The sequence below is a fragment of the Trematomus bernacchii genome, unplaced genomic scaffold (assembly GCF_902827165.1).
Source record: "Trematomus bernacchii unplaced genomic scaffold, fTreBer1.1, whole genome shotgun sequence".
Taxonomy (NCBI): domain Eukaryota; kingdom Metazoa; phylum Chordata; class Actinopteri; order Perciformes; family Nototheniidae; genus Trematomus; species Trematomus bernacchii.
This window is the reverse complement of record NW_022987593.1, coordinates 454,470-470,792: the sequence shown is the minus strand read 5'-3', so window position 1 is coordinate 470,792 and position 16,323 is coordinate 454,470. Positions and strand designations below refer to the sequence as shown.

Genomic DNA, 16,323 nt, shown 5'->3' with positions numbered 1-16,323 from the left:
TGGTTTTCCATGAGTTGGGCTGGTTCAGAAAAAGGTATCACTGTAATAACTCACGGCACGCGAAAAATTAAATGTCTTTCAGACTGATAATCAATAATTCAATAAAATATTTTTGTATAATATTTTTATAAAGATATTTTGTATAATATTTTTATAAAATATTTTTGTATTCAATCTTTCTCTGCGGCCCGGTACCAAATGACGGTCTACGGACCGGTGGTTGGGGACCACTGCTGTAGAGGACATATTGTCATCGTCTGTTGTTTATTATTGTGTCTGTGTGTGTATTAGAACAATGTCTATGCAATTGTATGAATGTTAATCACTATTTGTTATAAGACAGTGCACACACACACATATACACACACACACAGGCACACAGACACACACTCACACCCAAACACAGACAGTCCGATGTGAAAGAAAGGTGCAGTGAGGAAATGTATTGCTGACAGTATAAAGGTCAAAGGTCAAATGTCAAAGGTTGAGGTCGAGTCAGCAATAGTGTACCCCACAGGAGACCTCTCCTCTAACGGCCCCGCCTCCATCTGTCTCTGCTGTTAATGTATGTGTGTGTGTGTGTGTGTGTGTGTGTGTGTGTGTGTGTGTGTGTGTGTGTGTGGGTGTGTGTGTGTGTGTGTGTGTGTGTGTGTGTGTGTGTGTGTTATCGTAGTTACAAAGGGACACTCCTAGGCACATATGTGCAAATACATTATATGTTCTATAATGCAAGAATGTGTGTTTGTCACAAAACTCACAGTAGGTATAATTATTTGTGTGTGTGTGTGTGTGTGTGTGTGTGTGTGTGTGTGTGTGTGTTTGACCCTGTGCCCTACATCCTGACAGGAAGGGCCAGTGGGCTAAGAGAGGAGCACCAGACCCCGAGGTGTCAATCACAGACTCAGATTGACAGACGAGTTAGCCAGCGTTGCTCTCACATTCACCCACACACTCTCCCTCTCAGGACTGCACTCTGTCACTCTCTCAGGCTGGCTGTCTTTCACTTCCTCTTCCTGTCTCCTCTCTGTCTATAGTCTGCTCTGACGCTTCCCCCCTTTGTCTCTTTTTTTTCTGTCTCACAGCCCTTGTCTGTACATCCACATGCTGTTTGCAGTTTGTCAATCCCCCCCCCTCTCTCTCAACAACTCCTGTCCTTCTCTCCTCTTTTTCTCTGAGAGATTGGTGCCTCAAACCATCTCCTTCTCTGTTCTCAATACATCTTAGATTCTCTCCAAGGCAAATAATGCGGCCATTCATGCATGCGCACGTGTTTACCATGTTTTTGTGTTGAACATCTCTGTGTTTAAATGTGTTTTTGTTTGGCTGTCCTTGGGAGAAAATTAATTAATAAAGATTATTAAACTAAATATGAATCTTCTTCTGTTTATTGCAATAGGGACGCAAAACGTTGAAGTACAATGACAACATTTAAGTTCTATGGGTTGAATTAAATATATAATATTTTAGAGCAAACGTTTGGTCCACTAATCACAAATATTTAATTAAAAGCAAAACAAAATATTAATTAACTGTAAGACTTAACGTTTTTAAACGGAAAAGAAAATAAACGACAGTTTGAAGATCAGATATTAATTAATGAACTAAAATATTTAAGTTTCACACAAAAACATTGGAGGTCTAATCGGATTGAAAACAGGCGTTTTCATTTTTTCTTTTCAACTAAAATAAACTAAATTGCTCTGAATCCTATACTGATATACTGAGTTTTGAGGTAAACTTTCTATGTGCACATTGTCAACACAAACCTTAATAATGTCTAAAGAAATCAATTGTTATTAATTTAAATAGTGTTCATTGAAAGTAGGAGCATTCTGAAGATGAGTCATGTTTTAACAACATGAGGTGTCTGGTTTGTGCCGGCACTGCTGCCAGCAGCGCTGTCACTGACACACCAACATAGTGTGAACCTGACCACCAGCGCCAGAGTGTAAAAGCCTGACAATAAATTCAACCTGTTGTGATCAGAGGGCCAAATTTGAATATTAAAAGTCACTTTTCAAGTCTGTTGCAGTCACATCATAAATGTATGTTTTGTGACTGTGATTAATGAAGAGTGTTTAAAGCTTTGTAGCAACATATTAATTTAGCTGTTTACAATAAAAGCGTCTAGAAGGAGGGGCAAATTATTGCTAATATGATAACTTTACAAAGTTGCAAAGTCCTCCCTCAAAGGAGTATAAAGTGCTCTGCAGTGTGTTGTGTGATCAAGATTCAATCTGGACTTCCTGGTTTGTATCTCAACTTCTCTCCAGTACCTGCAGCCTCACGCCCACACTAGCCCCATGTGTTGTTTTGATGCAGGGCTATTTTTGGCCGTACAGGATGTGGAGCAGTTGTGCCTTATGAGCAAATTCTTGATAACACAGCTAATATAGATATATGCAGTTAAATATGAACATGAATCTGCAAGTGGAATTAATGTATGTTGTATTCAAATAATATGGAAGTTGTATGTGACAAACTGGATCTTCAAATGTTATTGATTTAATATGTTGTAGCCACATGATGCTTATTTTGTAACCATTCACTGTATGGTGAATGAATACCATTAGTAGCACATAGTCCACTCCCCACCATATTGAAATGTGTATTTGCTTTAATAATCTAGTCCAATAAATTGTAGCCTAGAATCTATGTCAACAGTCATACACAATAGTATTTACCAACACCACTAGAAAAATCAAGAGTAAGTTACGAAACGGTTCATTCTGATTTGGTTCTATAAAGCTTATCCTCACAAATATCCCTGCATCTGTAGATAACGTGAAATTATTTTGACATCGGAAGCGTTATTATTTCCGTTTGTATTCATTATTTATTTGTTGTAAGTATTTCTTGTGAACTTTTAATGTAATGTCTGTTGTCTGTATGAGTCAATTTGTTGGCAAATTAGTTTCCCTTTATCTAAGAATACATCTTTTAAAACCAATTAATTTTAATTACATCAACCTATTGTGTTAGAATTAGAGCATAAACGCAATGTACGGATAGCCCTCAGAAGCACAGTAAGAGAAATGTGCGTCTGTGTGCTGTGAATATATGTTCTCTGCTGAGGCAGTCAGCCTGATCTTTGAAGATGTATGTGTGCGTTTCCTCTTGGGAGCCATTAAAGACTGCGAATGGAGTCTTAGTGGGTTAAACACATTCACATTGACCCTTCTGCCGCAACTTTAACCCCTCACAAGACCCCCAGAGTTTAACCGTCGGGAGAGTTGGGTTTAACCTGTTAAGCCCCGAGCCTGTTTTCCAGGTCTCAGGCTCGAAAATGACATTCCCGGAACAAATGACCATAACTACACTTCTAAAAGGGGTAAATTAATAATCTTTTTTCTCAAAGCAATGATAAACCTGTGAGTTGGATGTAGAAGAGTCAGAATCAATATAGATTTTTTTTATTTTAAAGTAAATTCAGATTGAACATAGTAACAAATATTGTGTCCGTCCAAAAAAAAAAAAACATTACTTATAGTGAAAACCACCCTTGAATGATGGGATAGTAGACTAAAAGCTTTAGGAATCCAAACTATAACATATAATAAGTACCCTGTATCAAGATTGATGCAACACAAGTGAAAATTTAACTTTTTAGAGAGATTTAGCAAAAGAAAACCACTTCTGGGGTCATTTGGGTTGATTTGACCTATCTCTGGCCCCCCTTGGTCGATTTTGATGATTGACATCTCTTTTTAACCATTAGAGCCAATGGAATCGAGGGGAGGTTCCACATACACACACAGGTTACCAAATAAGGAGTGAGAGTGATGCGTAGCCAAAATACCCAAAACAGGAAGCTGTCATACACACTGGAAGCTACTGTATCATTATCAGCTAATATGAAAACTCAATTTTTGACATAAAAATTGAATTATGGATTATCAATATTTTTTTCAAAGTGACAGACACATTGGATTAACCTATGGATTAACCTTCAGCCGCGTTTTTCTCGTTTTAATGCCATTGAACACAACTTTTGATCAGAATAACAGCAAAAGGTGAGCATATCTCCGTTTTTTGCTACCCAAAGCTACGTTGTGTGTTGTCTGGTTTCGCTTCCCCTGTCGCGAGTTCTGATCACTCAGTGATGATACGTATACTTCTAGAATCTGTGGAATCTCAGCTTGCTAGCAAAGCTTGTTTGTGCAGATCCGATAAGTATATCGATCGATTTATACCTAGAGTTCTGTGCTAAGTGTGTTAGCATCTTTTCGCTCAGGGCTCATTTAGACGCTTCTTGTGAGACTTGTGTTTTGTTTCGGTAAAAATGGTTCATATTGTCAGTCAGCTTAGTTTCTTCTCGTTAAGTGAGTATGACACATTCATAGTTTATTACATTTTAAGAAGCCCTGAGACACAGTTTCCTTAACAGGTTAAAGCAGAATGTGAGATCTGCAGATCTTCACATTTACCATGGCAGGCAAAATGGTTTCTGGTCATTGTGAATGCGAGTTTCCCCTGGAACTGACAGCATGAGTTCACTTTCTTGTTTCTGTGCCTGTCTGAGTTTGTTAGTCTGTAATAGTAGTGTTTATGTTTGGGTGAGAAACTGAAAAAGAGAGTATGAGAGAAAAGAGTTATATCTGAGCATATAGCTATTCCGCCAAACTATATTCAGAGACTGTTTTAAAAAACATAGTGTAACTCTTCTTTCTATTCTATACCCCGTTCAAATGTTTCTTTCTCTACTTCGTTCAATGTTCCCATACATAATATTCTCTTTCTCACCCCTTTCTTTCGCCCCCATTCTCCCATTCCATTTGCTTCCCCTTTCTCCCTCCGTCATCTCCCTGTGTACTGCTCTATCTTCCATCTGCTTCTCCCTCTCTCGCCCCCTTCATCGCTTTCTTTTGGTCTCGACACCTGACAGAGACAGGATTCAGCAGTAAATCTCCTAAAGCAGTCATCCACCATCGTTCACACCACAAAGCTGGAGAGAGAGGGTGAAGAAAGACGGGAAGACCGGAGAGGGAGACACTGTTAGTTTGTAGAGGAGGAGAACAAAAGATACAAGATAACAAAAAGACAAACAGACACAAAATGGCCCGAGACGCAGGCGGTGGTGAGGGGTGAAACAGACACTGATGGAGGTGATAAAAGAGTGATGGAAGGGAAGAGACAGTGAGGGAGGGAGATAAAGACACAAGCTTTCACATAACTCACACACATAGTGGATGCGGGTACTCCATCCAAACACACACACACACACACACACACTTAATGGTGGCAGGATGAGCAACACGATGAAGATCCCCCCCTGAGCCAGAAGACATCCTTCCTGCCCAGGCAAATGGGGGCATGTTGGGCAAAAAGACTCAATTTAAAGAGGACAACCACTCAGCACATAACACCTCACTTTAACATGTGAGAGTGTGCATGTATGTGTCAGCATATAGTTATGCATGTGCGAGCCAATGTGATAGCCCTACCTCTCATATTTGTGTTTGCATTTGTGCCAGTTTACACACAGTAATCTGTCCATTTGCACAAGTCTACACTTCATTTAGAGTATCGGTGTTTGTAGGATTGTGTTTCTGTGTGTGGGTGTGTGTGAGCGTGTGTGTGTGTGTGTGTGGGTGTGTGTGTGTGACAGCGGGCCGGGCACAGTGTCCGTTGCCGTTGGTTTATGACTGCTGAGGTCTGATTACATCGGTGCGACTGGAGGGGTGAGCAGACTGGTGGTTCTATCTGTCTTCTGTGTGGCTGACTGAACAGACACACAGCGAATGGAGATGGCTCAGCCAGAGACACTTGGCCTGTCTCCCACAGATCTCACAGGGATACAGCCACATAATGGATTCACACACAAAAAATGCACCAAATTCATAGTTGATTTGCTAGTTCCATGTCCGTCATTGAATTTGATCTCTTTAAGTCGTATCTCTGGTGTGTGGGTAGTATTGAGGTTTTCTTTACAGGTTTAAATCCATGTACTATCACATGTATTATACATGTCGTACATTTTTTAATGAAACAATGAATGTGTCCAGTCCAGTGATCCCTCAAAATCAAGTTAGAAAAATCTTTTATATAATAACATTTCATCATTCTGCTCATACCTGAGTGTTTTAGCAGGCTGCCAGTATTGTCAGAAGCAGATAAGTCCTGATTTATGCTGCTGATCCAAAAGAACATGACCTGAATGTATTTATTGGTGAATTACATTTCACAAGTCAGGACGAGTGCGCAATATATATATCCTACAAGTTAACAGCTCCCACTAAAACTTTCCTTTAAACAGTATAAAACCTTCTAAACGGCTATTCTGTTCAAATTTGTTATCACTGTTTCAATGGCTATTTTATTTTAACCCATGTTTTCTTACAGCATATCTAAATATATATATATTTTATTATCAATAGTTTTGTCCAATCACCTATCCAACTTAATTAGACTCCTTTATAATTGGAAGGAATTGATCAAAAGAGAAAATATAACATTGGATCAAAAACAGTCATTTTATTTTCTTGAAGAAATTATTTTTAATTACTGCAGCATAAAACATTTTCATTTCAGTTTTACAAAACGGTATTATATTTACAATTTGTTCCCACTGAAATTATCTGGGTTAGAATGACTGTGAGAACATGTTATATCTTCATTATGAGTTTAATTTGAGGGATCTTTGAATTTTCCTTTTGATTTTGATGGTAAGTATTGTTGTTAAAATATATTACAATGTTTGCGAGTTTAAATATAATTTTACAATTTAGTATCTGAGAGGTTTAAGAAACATTTTCTTTTTAGAAAAAGTTGATTCTCAGAGATGCAGTCACTGAACCAAACCTTTCTGTATTGAAATGACATTTTGGAAAGTGTAAAAGGTTGGAATATATTTCACATCAGGAAAATGCTTTGTCCTCCTGAAGTAGTTAGGAAAGTAAGTTTGGTACTTTTTTAGTTTGTTTCCAATTTTACTGGGATAATGATGTCTTACTATGTTTTTTAGGCAAACTAGTTTGCAACGAGTGTTTATGTTAGGAAAACTCTTAAATCATTATCATCCTTGAAAATCTAATTTCTGGCTGATTTATATTCTAATTAATTCAAAGTGTTGCTTTAAAGAGAGTCTGATCTTTATATAGAATGAGGCAGTGTTTAAAGGTGTTCTTGCCTAATGAAACCACAGTGGTTTTTATATAATACTCAGAGGGATAGGGCAGAGGTAGCGTGCTTTATCTTGTGACTGCTGTAAGTGTGCACTAGTACAAAGCCCGCTGAGAGAGGGAGAAGTGACTGAGAGGGGGGGGAGGTAGATATGGGGAAGGAGGGGGTATATGGCAGAGAACAAGAGGCTAGATGTTGTTACATTTATTGAGAGGGAGCTAAGCCCTTTGTGCTATGGGAATTTGAAGAGGAGAGAGGAGAGCGACAGAGAGGGGGCTGTAGATGGGTGTGCGTGAGAGACTGACACTATGAAAGATGTGACTTGAGAAGGAAAAGAAGACAAATAAATAGACATGAAACCCAGAATGATTTAGAGCCAGGTGGAGGATGGAAAAGAGACAGCAACAGACAAGAGAAAGAGGTGGAGAGATGGACAGTGATGTATAGGTGTGCCGGGCAGTCAGTGCATAAAGCTCAGAGTGACTCCCAAGTGTGTGCCGTGTATGGAATTAGAGAAGAACAATGTGGCGTAAAGCGATTGGGGAGTCTCAGATGCCTGATGCTCTTCCTGTTCACTTCGAGAAGATTCACCCTCAGCCGGACCCTATAGTGTCTGTTTGTGTGTGTTTAAGAGAGAGTAAGACACACAAAGAGACAAAGTAGGGAGAAAAATAAAGTAAATGAAGAAGATAATGAGGGGAAAAGGGGGGGGAGGGCATGTGTTGATGTGTGAATTCATGTGTGGAAATGCACGTGAGTGTGTGTGAATATTATATCTAAGTGTGTGTATCTGATGTTATGCGAATCCTAAATGTGGATGAAAACCAAGGCTTTGAGCCCCATCTGAGCACACTGTATGGGGACTCTGAGAAGCTTTCATGTAGAGTTTCATTCTCTCACACACACACACACACACACACACACACACACACACACACACACACACACACACACACACACACACACACACACACACACACACACACACACACACACACACACACACACACACACACACACACACACACACACACACACACACACACACACACACACACACACACACACACACACACACACACACACACACACACACACACACACACACACACAGCATCCCCTCATGCCTTCTGTTCTAAATTTACACCTAACATGAGAACAGAAGAACGGGGGAGGAGGCAATGATGAGCAAGGTAAAAGAGTGAAGACGGAGGGTGGAGGATGAGAGGCAAAGGACAGAAGTAAGCAGACAGCGGGTGGGGCAAAAGGAGAAGGGTGGAGAGAAGCTGCACAGGAAACAAGCACAGCAGAGGTGAGAGAAGAAGTGGAGATAGTAATGAGGAAGAGGCTAAACTAGAAGAGTTGAAGATGAGAGGAGAGGAGCCACATTTGATTGAAACAGCAGGCAAGAGAGATGGAGAGAGTTAGACAGATAGGGAGAGAGGGAGGGAGGGGGAAGGACAGCGGTATATTAGTCAAGGTGTCCAGTCTATCTATTGCCTGCTGTGCAATACCACCCCTCTGATTTACTCGGCCGAGTGACTGATGAGAGACAGGATGAGAAGGAGGGATGCAGGGATGAAGGGATGAGAGAGGAGGGAGGTCTCGCTACGAACGTTTAGGCCAAATTAACGGCACCTCATAAATTAGACTAACAGCCAAAGTGGAGGGGCTGGTGGGGAGGGGCTGTGGATGCGCGTGTGTGTGTGTGTGTGTGTGTGTGTGTGTGTGTGTGTGTGTGTGTGCACGTGTGTGTGTGTGTGTGTGTGTGTGTGTGGTGTGTGTGTGTGTGTGTGTACACAAGTATGTATTTGTTGTGCATGTATGTGAATGATGACATGTCAAGAGGGAACAATTTGAACCAGTGCAAACAGATTACTCTCTGATAAAGTAGCGATATCCCACCGTTCACTCATACAAACACAATCTTCCCTTGATTACTGCACGCGCTGAAGCGTTCGCTCCTGCATGATGCGCTCATAAACTCAAGCAGCAGGGAGATGTTACACATTTTTAAAGGGTTTGCTAAGGCAAATAGTTAAACGAAGAGGAAATGAAAGGAAAATGTGAATACTGTGTGAGACACAGGACACACATCCCACTCTGTCCTATATGCTTGGTATGGCCAATCACCCCCCTTCTTTCCTCTCTTCATAGATTGGAAAAAAAAACCTGAATCCAATCCAGACAGAATTACATTTCCTCCATTTGTCAAAGCAATTACAAGTATATAACATGTTTTGTAGAAGGCACGGTTACTGAATGAGAAAATTCCTTTTAGCTTCATACAATTTTCATTCCCTTGGAGACAGCTCTTGACTGTATGTATGTATTGTGTTACCGTTCAAGCTACACGTAGCACAAATCCCCCCTGTGGACGTTATTTATGTTACTCCCTTTAAATTCCAAAGAAATGTTAACTCTGTCAGAAGTGCAGGCACTTGGCGATCGCCGTGTGATTACAGCAGGGCTTGACTGAGTGAGATACTAATACAAACACACACACAAACACACACACACACTAACTCACCCGCACACCAATCTTGGCAGTGCAGAGTTGATGCTCAGAGTGATTAAAGTGGCGTGCCTCTGAGTGTGTCACCTGGGTGCTGCTGTATCTTAAATCAGGACAGTGGGGCTCAGATTGGGTATTGACTGGCCTGCAGAAGTCTCCATCCATCACGCTGAGAAACGATAGCACAGAGGCAGCCCTGATGTACCCATATACCACTGATGTTGCTCACTGGCTTGCTGAGGTGACGTAAGGTTAGGGTTATGGCACGAACTGTTATTTATGTTGCGCGGTAAGCAGGCAGATGTGGACTGACAGGCAATGCGTCTGCTGTCAAGATATGGATAAACCCGCGTTCAGAAGATAACACAAAGGCAGACACACCTGTGACAAACACTGGATGACAGACACATATGCTCAGATGTGCAGCACCTATCGCTAGAGATAAGACTTCCTTTGCTGTCTCTCACTACCAGTGATACATACCACACACACACAGACGTACCACTCGGTTTTGAGGGCCTGAGCAGCATCTTTTGACTGTGTGCCTAATGATAATAAATGAGCCATCATGGGTGGGGAGGGAGACACTAAGTCATCCCCTTCATCGACAGGAGTAAGACTGGGAGCCCCAAGGTCACCCCACTGTCAGCATCACTCTCCCTAACGACTGCTCGCTCGCTCACATGCACAAATTCATACATGCACACATTCATACATGTGCACATACATACATGTGCACATACATACGCACACACAGACAAAGCAGCAAAAAGTGCACCATGCCATGTCCAAACTCAAGCACACATGCATACGCACATGCTGGAGACCTCATGGCGAAACATACTTCAAGAAACTCAGATGTATTTATTTTCAAGATAATCCCTTACATTTATTGGACATTTTAACCAAAGAATAATCTCTGTCAGGGGCAATAAAAGTAGAAAAATGCAGCATTTAACATAAAAGCAAAGATAAGCTGAAAGTCCGAAATAGTTTTATAGCACACCTTTTTTTAAGTTTAGTTTTATCCTGTCTCTTGCTTAATAGGCGTGTGGCGCAATGGATAGAGCCTTGGTGTTCGGATCAGGGGGTCACAGGTTCAAACCCCGCTGCAGTCAGCATGTCGTTGTGTCCCTGGGCAAGACACTTCACCCCAAATTGCTCCTGTGGGGATTGTCCACAGTATTGAGTATGTAAGTCGCTTTGGATAAAAGCGTCTAACAAGTAACATGTAATGTAATATCCTTCAGATTTACCCCTTAGAAACCTGTTTTCTAATTTGAGTTTGAATTTAGAAAAAAGGAGAAAAACCCATTTGAACCCATCAATCGGAAGTTATTTGCTTGCTCTCAAAGTGTGATTTTTGATACATTACCAACCCGTGACCTCACCATGCGCAGTAAGTATACATGATATCACCAGCCAGCGTTTCCCCTTTAGCTAACTAGAACCAGATCAGATCAGCTGAGGAAGACAAGCGTAACAGAATCATGTCTTTAGAAAACCACTGACCCTCCTGATTTCCGGCCCTCTCCCTAATGAGCTGCCACGCATTGTCATCTCTCAGAGGCACAGATCTGAATTCAAATCCTGAAAAGGGGGGGCCAAGTAAATTCCTCCAGTCAAGAGACACAAACTAAGTCCAAACAAGTGAATGTTATTAATGCTGTACTGAAAATGTAAGTTTGTGGGAGAGAGGAGGCATCGGAAGACGCGTTGAAGAAATGAACAGGAAGGTAGCGCCTTCACTTTCAACTGTGGGAATTCTTTTCACACACACACACGGGCACATATATAGATTACACAAGCACACACATGCATTGGGCACATACACACACACACACACACACACACACACACACACACACACACACACACACACACACACACACACACACACACACACACACACACACACACACACACACACACACACCACACACACACACACACACACACACACACCACACACACACACACACACCACACACACACACACACACACACACACACACACACGCACAGGTTGCAAGTTTAGACTGTAGCTGTAGAAAGCTAATTTGCACCACATTTGAAATGCATCTCAATTAAAGAGAAACACATCGAGGTGCCAGGGGAGGAGAGAAGAGAGAGATGTGAGAGAACGGGAGGGAGGAACGGGGTGTGAAACAGATAGTGTGTGAGAGTATGAGAGTAATAGAAAGGGAGGGGGGGGAGTGAGCTCAACTGTATTTGGCAAGGAAAGAAGGGAGGGAGAGAGAAAGAGAGAAGGAGAGAGAGAATGTTTTCATCTCCCTCTCTTGGAAAAACATCTCATTTTGGGATGAATCAGATTTAGAAAGGGTGTTAGGAGGTTGAGGCGCAGCTCAAATCCTAACTAACTTCAACCTCGTTAACACCAGCTCTTTGGTTTGATGCCAGCTCACCAGGGCTGTCCCTCTCAAACTGTGTGTGTCTGCGGGTATGTGTGTGTAGTCAGATATTTTTAAGCCCAAGGCCGTGTACTGCTTGACAGAAGGGATGGATACCTACAAGACACAATAGGGTTTCACCTGAGTAAGTAGTGTAACTGCAGGCCTGCACTAATGTGATTTTGGTATTTTGAGAATATGTTGAACAATTTGTCACCTTAAAAAAATAATGAGTACATTAAGTGTGTAAGTGCCTGTTATGTGTGATTTTGTAAGTGTGCGTCCGAGAGAACAAATAACAACCGGAGGAAAGAAACACACACATACACAAACACACACACAATCTGTCACATGGAAAAATCAGGATTGGCTTTGTATTCCGCTACAATTTTTCACGGACTGTCATGTTCTTAAGACTGTGATGATGCTGCCAGCCCACCATCTCAACAACAACACCAAATACAAGTCGATTCATTCTTTCATGCTGTCAAAAGATACTCAACGTGTCTACTTTCTTGCAAAAGCCCCTTAACCCGGTGTTTGCCTCTGTTTCAATATAAGTCATGCAGCTCTTATAGTGAAGAGCATTCTGGGAAATCAAGTCCTTTTGATATTGTTCTAGTGTAAGATACAGCACCTTACTCCTGACTACAGTAATGTTTTATCATCAACGTTATTACATCATTATCATTATGATGTAGTGTCCCTTATCAGTTTATGTGATAATCAGATTTGTAAGAGCCAGATCACTGTCATCATCATCTTGACTGCCATCAGCGACACCATGTCAGCACATCATCTGATAAGACATCACCCTCATTTTCACCTGACGAAAAACTGATGGGGTCGTCTAGGCTAAATGATTACTTTGTTGCATGATTGCCTGGCCATGCCAACAATGAGATGCAAATCTCTACAATAGCATTTGTGAGAATGACAGACTGAAACCCTTCTGAAGAGAGAAGAGCAGGTAAATTGAGATGGGAAGACACAGGGCACTCTTCATTTGAAATCAATTTCCTTTGATATGTATCTACGTTTACATTTAATATAGCTAGAAACATGAGATAAATTCTGTTTATTAGATATCTATAGCTCACCCCAATGGTAGTGTATCATATTTCTCCTCCACTCTCACCTTTAGCTTTTTGGGCCACTGAAAAACCGAGGAGAGAAACAGTACGGTATGAGGGACCTGCTGTTGTACAGGAAGATACCTGAGTTATGAGACAGTCTCATGTACACTTCTTGTAAGAAGCTGGTCTTGTTAGGTCATCCCTTAGCCTGCCCTTGTTTGTCTTACAGTCACATCGCTAAACAAAAAAAAAGCATCGGCCTTCTTTTATATAAATCTCAGACTGGCGACAAGCATGTCAAAGCTTGGAGAACCTACTGTGTATCAGTGAAGGCCCTGACAGCTAAATATATAAATATATAAGCTAAAAGAAAAACTGCTTACATGGGTTTTCCTCTTCCTCCAATACTTTGAGTTAGCATAATCTCTCCCTCTCCCTTCCTCCCTCTCTCTGTCCCTCTTTTCTTTCTGCTCACTTATTCTTTACTTGCATACACATGACTGAGCAAAGCTGGCACACACACACACACACACACACACACACACACACACACACACACACACACACACACACACACACACACACACACACACACACACACACACACACACACACACACACACACACACACACACACACACACACACACACAACACACACACACACACACACACACACACACACACACACCAAGACATACACATTCCTGGGTACATGCTTCACAATGACAGCACCATACTGTACATGGACAATAAAACACATCAGCAAACTACTCAGACAACCTCCACAAGCACTTTCTCATGTCCTCTGTTTCTTAACAGCGCCTCAATCTGCCCTTGATGACACTGCTTATGAGCCTTAAAGCAGCTCTCTGTTGTGTGCTGACTGATCGACTTGTCATTACATTAAGTAGGGACTCTCTATTAGTGCAAATGGTGGCACATAACCAGATAATCGGCTGTGGACAGCAAGTGTGGCTATGTGGGAGGTGAGATGCTAACGGATGGTGTGTGGGAGAGTAATGTTTTATGTTGGAGGAAGTGTGATATCTCCATTATAGACAAGCTTAATTGATAAACAGGACAATAAAAGCATCAAATGGCCCCATAGATTTCTGCCTACGGCACAGCCAGCAGTACTGTAGGATGTCAGTAACACTATAAATATGATGGGGAGTAATGGCAATGATAATAATAGCATATCAAGTAGAGGATTAAGAACGATATCAGACATAATTGAAGAGAAATAAAAGAGTAATAAAACCCCTCTCATAAAATAAGGGGAGCCGAGCTTCCCTGAGGGATACCTCAAATGTTTCTTTCTTCTCACACTCCTCACTCCTATAATCTCTCCCCTACTCCCTCACCCCGGCCCGGCTCTACTTTACTCAATGCACCCTTCGTGGTAGGAATACTAACTGATAATTGTCACAAATGGCCACGTTTAATTACCATGCATAATAAGCGCGAACTTCGCTGCCATGGGCTAACATTTTAAAGACAGGAGCGAGAAAGCTTCGCCACCACGCGGGCTTTCTTTCAGCTCCGGGCTTTCGTGAGCAAACAAATCATGTAACGCTATTTTAAGTGTGATTTAAAAGAAGACCAAAGTGCCCGGGTATTTTGGACACGCCCGTTTCAAATCATTAAAACAAAGCCACATGGGACACTTTACCGTTTCCCGGAGATTGCCAAATGATTAAACAAAATCAAGGTAACATTTCGGTAAAAGTGTGCTCACCAGAATTTACGGATCAGAGCTCGGTGTACGGAGAATCCCGAGGAGTTTCCCTGTCTTTCTTCACCCCAAGTTGAAGGCAGCGATCAGACGCGCTCCCACAGTCCCGACTGAACTGCAAAAGGAAAAGGTAAGACCACATTGAGAGAAAGCACGTCAGCCTCTCAACATCCCGGGCGGCAATCGAGGTCAACCACCCAAAAAGTACATCAATAATTACACACGTTTATCCCACTAATCCGGGACTGTACCTCTTAAACGCGCCGGGATGACCACCATTGAACGAGACGGAAAAAGGACCAGGCAAGGCAGCGGCTGTCAGATTTGACTTCAAACTGATGCTGACGATGCGCACCGAGATAAGCTCCGGAGGAGGGGAAGAGGGGAGGGGGGAGGGAGAGAGAGAAAAAAGAGAGGGATGGAGAGCAGGGGTGCAGACAGATTTAGAGAATTGAATTAAACAATCCAAAACTTAAAAGTTATTCAACTAGGTCAAGATATGAAACACAAAGGACCTATGTATAAGATGAATTATACCACATTAATTCATGAAAAATCCCAATTTTACAGAAACTCTCAAAGGTTTATGGTTGCAATACAATACTATAATTCCTGTACAGTCAACATGCCCTGAGGCTAACAGCCACAAGCAAGACGGGGGTCCTGCTGCCACACACACAGATGTATTATACAATATATGCACCGCATGTCTTTCAGATGTTTTAGGCGGCTTACTTGCATCAAGAAAGAAGATCATTTGAACATAAAAATGGCAAAAAGAAGGAGACAGGATGATAACTGCAAACAACATTTACAAGTATGCTTTACAAAGAAGCATCCTCAAAGATGCTTTCAAAAGATGACCGGAGACTTTTTGGCTCCCAGCCAGACTTACAGTACCTCTGGTGGCGGGGGCATCTCTAGAGACTCGCAGCATTTGCAGTGTTTATCATCCACACATTCAAGATTCCTTTCGATAAATGGATTGCTACAAATGAGTGACTGAATACACAAATGCGTATAAGGTTTCTTTTTAAGGCAGTATTGGGCCACATTTTTCTAAACTAAGACCATTCAATGAACACACTTTTTGGATTAAAGCCTTTAATCAGTACAGTAGTAAAACCAGATGTGCGTTTTTACACAACAAATGTCATGTTTTTTTAATGCAGGGGCAGTTGTTTAGGCCAATCATTGACTACTTAAATTGAGATAAGTTTACATCTGGGGGGCTTACCACCTCGGCTATATTATTACCATGAGGGAAACCCTTCTACTATATTATAAGAAAGACAGACAGAGAAAAAATAAATGCAAACAAACATGATTATATGTCAAGTACGGTATATCTGTGTGTGCGTTAAAACAAATTACACTTACAAAACTTTGTATGATAAACTTGTACTGTAGGCAACATCTATATGTAATGTAAAACATACAAGGATGTCTGAAAAGTTAAACT

At 41.4% G+C, this 16,323-nt stretch overlaps 1 long non-coding RNA gene across 1 annotated transcript in view; it reads right to left on the bottom strand.

The window, feature by feature from the left end:
• LOC117482209 overlaps positions 1-14,913 on the bottom strand; it is a 46,046-nt gene extending 31,133 nt beyond the window's left edge. The window contains exon 1 of the long non-coding RNA XR_004555846.1: positions 14,865-14,913. This is a non-coding gene — a long non-coding RNA (uncharacterized LOC117482209). The remainder of the gene's footprint in view (positions 1-14,864) is intronic.
• Positions 14,914-16,323: the final 1,410 nt, after the last annotated feature.